Source organism: Otolemur garnettii, unplaced genomic scaffold (assembly GCF_000181295.1).
Source record: "Otolemur garnettii isolate 467f Iridium unplaced genomic scaffold, OtoGar3 scaffold00005, whole genome shotgun sequence".
NCBI classification, from domain to species: domain Eukaryota; kingdom Metazoa; phylum Chordata; class Mammalia; order Primates; family Galagidae; genus Otolemur; species Otolemur garnettii.
This window is the reverse complement of record NW_003852400.1, coordinates 27,990,007-28,003,694: the sequence shown is the minus strand read 5'-3', so window position 1 is coordinate 28,003,694 and position 13,688 is coordinate 27,990,007. Positions and strand designations below refer to the sequence as shown.

Here is a 13,688-nt window from a genome sequence, read left to right as displayed (position 1 = left end):
TTAAAGAAAAGCCTTACATCTCCTCACCATTAAGTGTTTTGGTTGCCTATTTCTCCTTCTCCTCCTCTTCCTTCTTCCTTCTCCTCTTCCACTTCCTCTTGTTATAAACATCTTTATAAGAAAGAGAATATTCTTCTATTCCCAACAGATTAAGGATTTTTATCACCCTGGGTGTTAGATTGCACTAGACAATTTTTTCCATTAAGATAAACATACTTTAATGATATGACAGTATGGTAAAATACATTAATCATAGTTCCTTTGTTCAAGTCATGAAGTATAGAGGTGTGAATCAGGTGAATAGGTAGATAATAAAGTTGGAGAGCTGGAATTATATTCTAAACTCCATCAGTGTTGTGTCCTATGAGTTTAACTAACATAAAAAGTATCTTAACATTAATACTACAAGGTTTGCTTATATCATACTTGAAACAAGATTAAAAAATAGAAATGTTTAGCATAATTTCACTGTCTTTAAGCATGGACTCAAGTAAAATATGATGTATTTAATATGCATTAATTACTCTATCTTTCTTCCATCCTTTTCATTGATGATACTAATGAGATACAGAATAGACTCTTCTCTAAAATGTGCAAATGTCTAATGGGAACCGAGAATTTTTTTTAATGTCTCTGTAACAGATACAAGATGTTGCCTGAGGGTGCTCTTTGAAAAATGAGAAACATTAAAATAGCATGAAGGAAAAAAGAATCTTCTTTCTCAGCCTGTCCATATTCATACTTTAAAAAATTAGGTTTAAAAACAACTTTATTATTTCTAGTTATAATCAATGTACTTATTAAAATTCAGTGTGAATGAAAAAACAGAGTTATATTCAAATGCACATATTATTATAAGAAATCTACATTTTCAAATAAAAACATAAAATAAAAAATCTGAGACTACCCTCTTTCTACTAGTACTGACTTTAAACTGCCCATTCTAATCGGTTTTAGCTTACATTTTCAAATGTGGTCCTGTCAAGTTACCATCCACCCGTTTATTCTCCTCTTTATGTACCTCAGGGCTTTGAATCTGACTGCTCTGGCTGTGGTTCCTCTCTACACTCTGCTTTTGGATCCTTTGTTTTATGGCAAACAAACTCTCATACACTTTCAACCTACTGGTAATATTCTAACCACATCTCACGACTTTGATGGAAGCATCAATTTTCCTGAAGACACTAATTTTTGGCAGAACCGTGAGACTATGCTATTCAAATCTTCATTACCTGGTGTTGGAGTACAGAATGAGGCAAGGGGCAGGGCTGACCTGCTTTAAGCCAGTACGCATGCCACCTCTAGACCACCTCCCTGCACCTGTGAGTAATGACGCCTGTTCAGTTGAGATTCATGCTCCACAGCTGTGTTAAGCTCTGTCCTCCTTGTTGCTGTGCTCTACCTGCCAGTCTCATCACTTTCTTCATTCACTAAGTTTTTGACAAATAGCTCACAACCCTTATACTTGGTCCAAATCTCAATGCAGTGAGTAGTGACCAGAGTCCATGTGTATGACCTGTCTAAAATCTAGCTTATCAGACCCTTGATTATTTTTTCTCAAGGAAATTCTAAAATTCTAAGAACTTCCTTTTTTTCCCTCTTACTCAAAATCATAATATCTATGAAATTTATAATCAAAGAATATTTCTCCCACACCTCTTCTTTGACTTCACCCTAATCTCCAAATCATTATCCCTTTCACTTTTAGTCAAAAGTCTTTAAATGTTTTCCATTGAGTTTTATTTATACTAAATCAGCTAAATAGTATATGTTCGTTAAATATATATGTAATTTTTATTTGCTATTTCTGATAAGGGTAGGGAAAATAGGCTATGCCTATCTATGAAAATTGTCGATGTGGTTTTTTTTTTTTGAAAATTTTCTCCTCTTAAAGTATTTTTGGCCATGAAATCTTTTTGTTGTTGTTGTTCAATAAAGTTTTATTTTTCCAAATATACAGTTGGTTGGATCCTGTTCATGTGTCTTCACCAGCAGCTGGGGAATCTCCACCCTTGAAATTTCTGCTGTAAATTACTTGAGCTCTGTGCTTTGAAACTAGCTTGATAAGACCTTTAGTAGGGAGCTCCAGGAGGGCTGCTCTGGCCAGGGAACCTTGAATCTTCAGTCTCTCAGAGATCACTCCAGGTGTTATAAGCTTATAGTTGGGGACTTCCTTACAGAGTTTGTCACATTTAGCTTTGTCAAACAAGACTAAATTGTTGAGCTTGTCCCGAACTCTGCCTTTGGACCACTTCTCTTTAGCCTTGCCTCCGGATTTGTTCACCTGGTCTTGGCCTTTCTTGGATGACTTTCCTGCATCTTTCTTCTTGTTGCTGTCCTTGGGCGGCATCACGCAGCTTGGAGAGGAGCTGCCACTACTGCAGGCTAGTGAACTGGTTGGGGAAAAAGCTAGAGATTACTTTCTAAAAAATTCTTTTCAGCCATTCTAAATTGTTTTGACTTAGGGAATGTTTCTTTACATGATACACAATGATTAATTGTATCTGCTTCTGATGGTAAATTAAATAGAACATATAGACATACCATAAGTTTTTTGGAAATAATTTCTATAATCCTGGTCATTGTATGTATAATTTTACATTTAAAAAGTCAAATATAAAATTCAGTTTTCAATCACTTACTGAAGAATCTCTGGCCCATGTTACAAAGTTTTGGTAATATCCAGTGATTTCCAAATCACAAGTAATGACAAATAATGTGATAAATCAAAATATTTTTAACAAACACCACAGCTTGCTTCATGGCACTATTGGAATTTTATCATATTTAGATAAATCTGATGATATGGAAGAGAACTAGAAACAAAAGATATCCCATCGCAACAAACATATGAGTTAATAAGTTTCAAGAGGAAACAATTGCATAGCTATTGATAGAAGACATATGACTCCTAGGTCATAGACAAATAATAAATTATAATTTATTATTTACTATTCACAGAAATAGCATTGGGTAGAGTAACATCATTATAGGTTTTCTAAAATCCAAATTCTAATAATACATGGTAACATGAAGTGCTAGGTGAAGTTTGCTCATAAGTGGGCAAATCACAGGAAAGGAGTTCAGAACTTAGGAAATTTTCCACTTACAGAGTAAGCCATAAGCAACCTGTTCCTCATCCAGAGTAACAGGTTCTCTGCAGGCTTATTTTATGCATTCCTGTGGTGCATTACTTGTCAGAAGTGCCAGCTGATTAAAGAATTCTGAAAAGTAATACTGGTGAGAGGACAATCACGGCCTTTTGATTTTGGATGTAATCAAGACATGTGGGCACAGGGCATATAGGGGACTGCTTCCCAACAGTTACACCTCCACTTAATTTATGAATATCTTAAATATTTGTCAGTGTTTTGCAAAAATATGCATTAATCAAGTAATTGGCTATTTTTAGAAAATTTTGAAACTCTTTTCATGTTCCATAAAATGTTATCATCAAATGCTAAACATGGTCATAAGATTATATAAAAATATCTTCATTTTTATTTATTTTTTATTTTCTTATTTTTCTTATTTCTCCAGTTTCTATCTCATCTCATTGTCCAAAGTAGTGGTCTCCAATGCTTTTGGCACCAGGGATGAGTTTCATGGAGGACAGTTTTTCCTTGGAAAGGGGTTGTGTGTGGATGACTTTGGGATGATTCAGGTGCATTACATCTCCACCTCAGACCACCAGGCATTCGATTCTCATTAGGAGCATGCAAATTAGATCCCTTGCATGCTCTGACTTTAACATGACACAATTTATTCACAATAAAAAACACCTGCACCCCTTAATGTTTAAAAAATAAATTAATTGACAAATTCAATGACATTATACATTTCTCAATAAATTCAATTTATTAAACAGACAGAGAGGTAAACATATCTCTCAGAGAGGCCAAACATCTAAAACATAGTTTAAATTTTATTTTAAAAAATATCCACAGAGAAAACCCTAAATCAAATGACTTTATCTATTATAAGAAATAAACAATATCAATAACAAAAATATTCCAAAGATCATTTGGCTGGGTTTGAACCCACCACCATCTCTGGCATATGGGGCCAGTACCCTACCCTTTTGAGCCATAGGCACCACCTGTAAAGTTCATTGATCTTTTCCTCTTTTGTAACATCTGATTATATGTTAATCAAATTCAAAGTGTTTTTCATTTTCATTTCAAATATTATAGAGTTATTTTGATTTGAGTCTTTTTTTTTTTACATGCACACATGGAATACTAAGGATTTTTTAAAAACTATCTTCCATGTTTCTCCTTAGCATAGTTGATCTTTCTTCTAGGTTATTACTAAATGGAATTTAGTTAGAGTAACTGTTTCCATATTCTTATCTACTACTTCCATCATCAGTTTGTTCTGGATTAGTTCTGAGCAATTAATTTAGGTCTTTATTATGATTTTAATATTGGACTTCTTTTAATGCCTGCTACTTTTCTACTGAATGTCAGGCATTATAAATTTTAACTTACTAAGTACTGGATATTTATATCCTCCTCTAAATTTTCATGAGCTTTGTACTGGAATAAATATTTTTAAGTATTATTCTTGGGCACAGATACATCACTTGTAAATAATTTGATCATATTGGGTTTTTCTTTCAAGCTTAATTAAATGGGAGCAAAGCAGTATTTACTTTGAACTATTTCTCCCTCTACTGAGCCAAGCATTTCTCAGTGCTCTATCTAATGCCCCATGATTTATGTGGTTTTCTACTCTGGCTGGTAGGAATAGGAATTATTTTTAGCCCAGTTTCAGCTTAGAGCTGTTACCCTTAGAATTATTTCCCCCCCCATGTTGGGTAATTTCTTCATGTGCATACATGGATTAGTACTTTGGCTGAACAGCATACTTCAGTGTCATAATACAAATTCAATTAGAGTTGAATAAGAAAAGAAAGAATAATTTTTGATTAAATGAATGGCTGAAACATAACAGGTATAGTGAAAACTGTAAGTCAATAGATCCAAGAAATTCAAAGGCCCCAAGTATAAGAAACCTAAACTGATTTTGTAATTAAGTAACTGAAGATAGTTATAAAGAAAACTGTTGAAAGTGTCCAGTAGAGAAAAGATAAACTGTATATAAAGAAAAAGGTAGTGATGACAGCAGATTTATTTTCAGGCACAATGAAATTGTTATCTTGAACTGTTATTCCTGGTTAGGAATTAAGTTGTGCTCACCATTTGCTGTAGCTGTAGTACCAGAGGATAAAATTTCCTCTATGCCCTTGTTTATGTCTCACTTGCTGTCTTCAGGTTTTCTTAAGCACTCCACATAGGACCTAAGGCTTTGACAGATTTTAAGCATACACCCATGCTAATTTATGGAAACCCTATTAATCATAGTGTTACATCACGGAGGGGAGAAAGATATTTTATTGTTCTATGATCGGGTCTCTGTTGGTGAGCCTGAGTTTAGTATTTTTCTTTGCCTAGGCTGAACAACTTTCCCTAATTGAAACAACTCCTAGGTTGTCAGGATTTGGTAAAACCAAAGTCAGTTATACTTTGTTAAAATAGTGTCTATTGAGGGAAGACCATGTTTAGGGAGAAGAGAGGAACAGAGAGCTCTGGACATATTTCAAGATTACTTATCTCCTCCCTGTGCCAGAAGCTAGAGCATAAGCAGATTTCCCACTCCACCTTGTATAAAATGAGCGCTAGAAAACTTATGAAAGAGCTGGGAAACTTAGATATCCTAACGCTATTTTTTTCTCATACTTTAATACTTTTAATACTTTTGTTTATTAGTTAGGTTTGCTTAGTTTATTTTATCTTAGTTTTTAAGAGACAGAATCTTCCTCTGTTGCCCAAGATGATGTGCAGGAATGCAATAACAGCTCACTGCCGCCTCAAAACTCTGGTACTCATGCAATCTTCCTGCCTCAGCATCCTCACTAGCTGGGTCTATAGATGCAGACACCTCCGTGTCAGGCTAACTTTTATGTTTTTGATCAAGATGGGGTCTGGCTACAATGCCCAGGCTTGTCTTGAATTCCTGACCTCAAGCAATACTCTGCACGTCCACCTTCAAAGGTGTTGGCAGCACAGGCATAAACCAGCACATCCAGCTCTCCCTCTTAGTTTTTAATTCTCAAACTAGTCCACGTTGGGAATCCAGAAAATTGTTAACTTCACTTTTAAGTATTCCTGCTAGTACTAGCTCCAAGTGCAGGTTTCTGCCTCTGGGCTTCTGTTCTCAGTAAAGCATAAACTCAGTATTAGCCTGCTTATTTCTCAAGTTCACAAGGCAGCAGTTTGCCCTGTGATCTCTAATTAGATTGATTGATTTTCAGTTTGTTCAGCTTTTTTCCAAGCTCTTTACATGTCAGCTTGAAAGCCAGAATTCAAAATTTTAATAATATACTCAAAGTGGCAAAATGATTTCTGAAACTAGAAAAGAACAAATAAAACCCAAGGTAAGCATAAGAAAATAAATAATAAAAATCAGTTTTAAGTCAATAAAAAGGAAAAATTTAAAAAGAGACTATTGGTAAAATGTAAAGTATTTATTCAAGAAGTTCAATACAATTGCTAATATTCTCCTAAAGCTGACCAGTAAAAAGAGAGAGAGAGTAATTCTTACATATATTAAAAAGATAATAAGGAAATATTATGAACTTTATGCCAATACATTTTAGAACTTATAAAATGAACAAATACCCTGAAAGACACAAAACACCATAGCTCGCAGAAAAAGCAATACAGAATAGTTGTATATTTAGGATAGAAAGTATACTACAAAGTGGGTAAATTCTACTTTCAACCACATCCATGAAGCCAGTTTTACTATCATACTAAAAGCAGATAAAGATATTATGAGAAAAGGGAGGCAGAGTCCAATATTTTTTATGGATGTTTATAATCTTAACAGTAATTTAACAAATTAAAGATATATAAACCATGTATAAAATGATAATACAACTCACAGTCAGTTTTACCTCAGAAATGCAAGGTTGGTTTAATATTAGAAAATTAATAAGTTTGTTTTACCATATGAGCAGACTAAATAAGAAAACCCATATAACCATTGCAACAGATACAGAAAAAAATACTTGAAAACTCCTTAATCATTTCTGACATGCTATCTCAACAAACTCTTAATAGTGAGGGAGGTTTCTCGTACATCTGTGTCAATCCTAGAGCTAGTCTCATAGTTAATAGTGAAAGACGCATATTTCCTGCTGAGATAAGGAAGACAAGGATGTCCTTTCACATGCCTTTTATCTAACAGTATAGTTGAAGTTCTCACCTGCTCAGTAAGGCTGCAATCAGAAATAAAAGGCTTCCAGATTAAAAAGGAAGATGCAAAACTGTCTTCTTTTATAGATAGCATGAAAGTCTATAGAAAATATTAAAGAATATGCAAAAAAGCTTCTGGAAATAATAGTGAGTTTACCAACTTTACAGTGTACACAATCACTGTGCAAAATTGGTTGTACCTTTATATGCTAGCAATAATTAAAAATTGGAATTAAGAAGTAATGCTATGTAAAATATAATCCAATGTATTGAAAGTTTATGAATAAATCTGACAAAACATGTGCAAAAGCTGTATACATGTATACACACACCTTCATCATGGATCAAAAGATGCAATATTGTTATGATATAGTTTCCTTCAATTTAGTATTTAACTATAATACCAACCCAAATCTTAGACTGTTTTTCTCATATGCATCATATACATGACTAAAATTTACATGAACAAGCAAAGTCAGTAAAATAAATAAAGCAAATTTTGAAAAGAATGAAGTTGGAGGATTTATATTATGTGATATTGTCACTTGATATTATTACATATAGTACATATTATAAGATCACATAATCATGTTGTGGCATAAAGATAGACAAGTAGATCAATGGTAGAATACAGAATCTAGAGAGAGAGAGAGACATACACATTTCTGATCAATTGATTTTCAATAAAAATGTAAAGGTAATTTAGTAGACAAATGATAGTCTTTTCAATAGTGTTAGGAAAAAAAAAAACATTTTAATTCTTACCTGATACTATCTATTAGCTTAATTAAGCAAGCATTAACTCAAGTTTAACTTAAACTCAAATAGAAAAGCTAAAGTTATAAAACTCTTAGAAGAAAACATTAGAGCCTATCTCTGTGATTTGGAATAAGAAAAATGTATATAAAAAGATAAGTATAGAAGGCACTAAGATTCCTTAGGGAGCAGGTAAATTACTTTTTTGAGAAGCTTAATAAAGTTGATAATATTCTCCTAAGGCTGACCAGGAAAAGAAAAAAGAAAGTAGTTAGAAATTACCAATATCAGGAATAAGAGAGCTCACATCATTATGATTCTTACATATATTAAAAGGATAATAAGAAAATATTATGAACAATTTTATGCCAATACATCTTACAAATGAAAAGGAACAAATAACTTGCATTAAACCAAAGTGAGGGAACAATACCACTCTCCTCACTATGGTTAAAATAAAAATGAAAACAAGGGTAAATGTTGGCAAAGATACAGGGAAATCAGGGTAACAACTGTAAGAAATTTGCCTACCCACTTGAGGAAACTGTCACTATCTTATAAAAATGTACCTATGCAAACCCTTTGTCCTAATAGTTTCAGCATAAATGTTTGTTATAAATGTGAATCAAAATCCTCATTGCTGTTTCATTTGTAATAGTCAAAAACTGGTCATTAGCCAAAATACTATAGAAAAAACTATCATCAAATGCTAAACACCAGTAGAATAAACTGTGATATATTCATGGAGTGAAGTCACTTTCAGGTATGAGAATAAAGAGCCAAAATCTATGCAACAATTAACCTCATAAATAATGTTGAAAAGAAAGCCAGACACTAAAGTGTCTGTACCATAAAATCCTATTTTTATGATGTATTGAATATAAGAACAACTGTTCTAAATCAAGCAAGTCCCTTTGGGAGGTATAGATAAGGTAGGGGATAATATAGATACTGAAAGAAAGGAAAAAGGTTTCTCGATGCTGGTAACCTACTTCTTCCCTGAATTCTAAGTGAATACTTATGCCCACTTTGTGTAATTCCAATAAAGTGTATATATATATGGTGTTTCTGTATGCATTATGTCTGCATGTACAGTAAATCCATAAAAAGATTTTAAAGTGTGTTTCATATAATAAAATGGTATTTAGTGCCATGAGAGAAGCTCAAGTCCAAAATAAGCATTTATCTAAAGAATTACTCCTCCTTCCTCTGTGTTTATATAACATTTTGCATATCTGGAATATCAAATAAAATTTTAATTATATGTTTACATGTTTTTTTCTACCATTGGGAGTGAAAGTATTGGAAACCAAGCACTGTGTTTAGCAGGTTGCAGGGCATAAGTGTTTTAAAATGTTTATTGAATGCATAAAAACAATATTTCGATTTGTGCTATTCTTTATTTCTATGCCAGTATCAAAAAAAAAAAAAATAAAAGCCATTGTGTTTTTAAATTAAGGCATAATTATAGCTGCAAGAGAGATTTAGAAACAAGTTGTTATAAGAATTCATTAAGCAAGTTGTTAAAATGAAGTTAAAGTTACGTGTGGTAGAAACTTAAGGAGTTAATCTTAGAATGCAACAATTACACTCTATATGTATACATATCTAAAAAATGATTTCTTCTACTCTTTCAAATGTACATTGCTGGGCTAATAAAATTTGGTACTTGTTTTTCTTAGTCAATACTATTGGGATTACCCTCGTACAAGAATGAAATGAATGTGTATCTGTGCCCTTCCTCCACCAAAGGCTATCCAGAGAATTCCTTTCTTCCATGCCAGGGGATATCCAGAAGCCTCATTTAAAAAAATGAAGATGTTGATAGTTTACACAGAGCAACCGAAATAATGATTAGTATTTTGGTTACTATTAAAATAATACCATGTTAAGTTTAAATTTTGAGCACTACCAATTAAATACAATATTGAAGGACACTAATTACAGTCTCATTGTCTGTATTAGTGGAAATTCCCAGCGTTTATCTCCACATTCCCATAAAACCATTATTTTTTCAAATAATTGATAAAGCCATATTATTGCACTCTGGTGGAAGTTTTCATGAGTTTTGAGTCATCACCTGGGTACTTGCCAATTCCTGAAACCTTTAAATTGCTGCTAAGAACACCTAGGGTTCCATGAAGCATATGTTGAAAACAACTGAGAGATGATTACAGCTTAAATTTTTGGGTCGGCAAATTACAGCAGTGTGATGGTATCTGCTTTAATATTTCTTCCACATGTCTACTCCAACAATGAGTAACTGGTCCTTCCAAGTTTAATAACTTGTATCACAATTTATCTGTGTACCTAGCAAAGCATTTTACTCTTCATTAGAAAAAACAGAAAAGACCCCAAATGGCCAGTGCAGCCTTACATAATAAGAACAAAGCAGGAGACATCACTTTACCAGAATTCAGGCTATACTACAAGACTATAGTGACCAAAACAGCATGCTACTAGCACAAAAACCGAAACACAGACCTATGGATCACAACAGAGAACCCAAGGGTTAAATCATCCCCATATTCCTGTTTGGTTTTTGCAAAATGGATAAAAACATACACTGGGGAAAGAATCCCTGTTCAATCAAGGATGCTTGGAAAACTGGGTAGCCACATGTAAATGACTGAAACAGGATCCACACTTCTCACCAATCACAAAACTTAATTCACAATATATAAAAGACTTAAACTTAAGGCAGGAAACCATAAGAACCCTATAAGAAACTGTTGGAAAAATCATTTATTGATATCAACTTAGGCAAAGAAATTGTGAAGAAGACCCCAAAAGCAATTACAGCACAACAAAAATAAATAAATGAGACTTGATCAAATTAAAAAGCTTCCACACAGTCAAGGACACAATCAAAGACCAAGTAGACAACCCATAGAATGGGAAGTAATATTCACCTGCTCTACATCTGATAAAAGACTGAGAACCAGTATCTATAGAGAACTCAAATCATCCGGGAAAAAAAAAAAGCAACCCCATTCAAAAGTAATAAAAAACATGACCATTTATGACCATTATGGTCATAAATGTGTATGTCTATTTCTAGATTCTATATTCTATACCATTGATCTATTTGTCCATCTTTATGCTGGAACATGATTATGTGATCTTATAACAAGTACTGTCTGTAAACTTTTCAAATGATAAGATACTAACGACCAAAAAACTCATAAAAGACGTTCAACCTCTGTAATAATTAGGGATATGCAAATCAAAACCACAATGAGATATCACCTAACTCCAGTTAGAATGGCTCCTACTAAAAACTCTCAGAACAGCAGATGTGGAGAGAAAGGTATTCTGGTGGAACTTTAAACTAGTACAATCTCTATCGCAAAGTTTATGGAGATACCTTAAAGAACTTAAGGTAGACCTATTTATATTCAGCAATCCCACTAATGGAAAAAAAACACCGGCACTCAAATATTCAATTTATGATCAATTCACAATTATAAAGATGTGGAACCAACCCAAGGGTGCACCAATACATGAACGAATTAATAAACTATGGCATATACATGCTATGGAGTCATAAAAAAATAGGGTGATCTAGTGTGTTTTGTGATAACCTGGATAGAACTGGAAACTATTCTTCTCAGTGAAACATCACAAGAATGGAGAAACAAACACATGAACTCAATACCAAATTGTAACTGATCACTAACCACTTAAGTGCACATGTGGAAATAAATCTCCATGAAAATCAAGCTGGAGGTAGGGGAGAGAAGAGATGGGTAAATTCATACCTATGGGGTACAGTGCACACTGTCTGAGTGAAGTGCACACTTAGACTTTGACTCAATCTGTATAAAAACAAAGTATGTAAACAAAACATGTGGATGCATTAATATTTTGAAATAATAAAAGAAAAAAATTAGATTTGTCTCTTATATATTTACTTTTTTTCTCTCTTTGACCAAAATACTGTAGTTATTGCATTTTGTTCCATTATTTTGGAGATCCACAAAGGATATTTTTTTCCTAAAGCTCAATTTATTATTCCCACTCTTATTCCTTATTAATAAATATCTAATTATATTATTAAAAATATTAACACCTTACTAACTGGATGACTTAGGATAAGTTACTTCATCTGCCTAGACTTCAGTTTTCCAAGCAATGAAATGGGGATAATAACTGTGTCTGCTTCATAGGGTCATTGTAAGCTAAAGAAAAATAAATTAGTTTTTAGCATTACCTATTAACAAAAGATCATGGGGATTCCTAATTTATGAGATTTTTATTTTTTTAAAATGGAAAAAGAGGAAATTGAGTATTATAGAAAGAAATTGTGTGAGAGAGGCTGTGGGCAAGTTGGGGAAGCTGTGCCCATAACCTCAACATGGGCCTTGTTGAGGGAAGCAACAACACTGACCTTGGACTTTGAGAATTAAATATGTTAAGTTCTAGACATGACTTTGCCATGGATTATCTCAAGGAATATTATCTCATTCAAATAGCTCAAGGTCTCACAATGTGTATTAATAGAGTCAATGTTTTTTATTAATGCCTTGTATTTTGATATCTTTTTCTCTTTATGATTCACAACATTCCTGTTAGTGACAGAGACATTATAATCTTCATTGACCAAGTAAAATGACATAAGCATAGTGTCTCATTCCCAAATGATTTAGTTCCTCCAGATCTAGGTTTGTTTTCCTTGTTACCACTCTAGACCTGCCTCTCACATTTTTTTACATACATTGTGTTTTCCTCTGGGCTACAGGAATGTGTGTGTGTGTGTGTGTGTGTGTGTAATGATAGCTAGAAATCTTAGATGTTTATTGGAAGTTATATTGGTGAAGTCAAGGGCTAAAACCTTTTTTGTACCTCATAATGCCAATTGATGAGTCTGAGATCATAGAGCAGAGCCAAAGGAACCCCAATAATATTTAAAAATTGTTGAATTTTAAATTCATCATTATGTCATAATCCCTTTCAGACACAGCTTGAGACAGAAGAAAGATTTGAGGGAATAAAACACACAGTGCATGGAGAATTTGACATATGGATACAAAAATGTCTTGATACTAATTAAGATATTTTAATTAGGTTTTTTTTGGCTAGACATATATAAGCAGAAGGCCATTTTATTTATCTGAAATCAGAATGAATAGCAAGCAAACAAGGAAAAAAGAAAACTGGCTTAATATTTTATAATTTATGTTTCTTTATCCAATAAATATATGAACACAAACTCTAAAAACAGAAAAAACGTTGTGATTAAATCTTATCTTTCTTGACCGATACAATTGTGATTAAACAGGTTGTTCCAGAGACAGAAACGACATGTCAAGGAAGACTGACCTATCATTATACAGGGGTAAAAAAAGCAGTCTTTGTAGTTTCTGTTCAATTTTTTACAGGGTTGCTTGGGAGCACAATAGAACTTTCAAAGTTTTTGAAGACATATAGCTTCAAATATCTAGTTTAAACCAGTGTCTATTGATGATATTTATGAGCCACTGAAAATTTTAATTCATATTACATAAGTGGGTAGAACTGAAATAATCACAGGCCACAGTTTTTATTATACAAAATGAAAGATAAAGTTCTGATTCAGTCTGTTTGCCATTTTTAAGACTTCTCTATAATAAAAGATTATATTCATAGCGAGTATGAACCTAGCCAAGCAGAACAAATATGAAGTTGGGC

The 13,688-nt window shown here is 33.1% G+C and overlaps 1 pseudogene; it reads right to left on the bottom strand.

Annotated features, from left to right (window-relative positions):
* Window positions 1-1,975: 1,975 nt before the first annotated feature.
* On the bottom strand, window positions 1,976-2,350 carry LOC100966405 (annotated as a pseudogene).
* Between the last annotated feature and the right edge of the window lie 11,338 nt (window positions 2,351-13,688).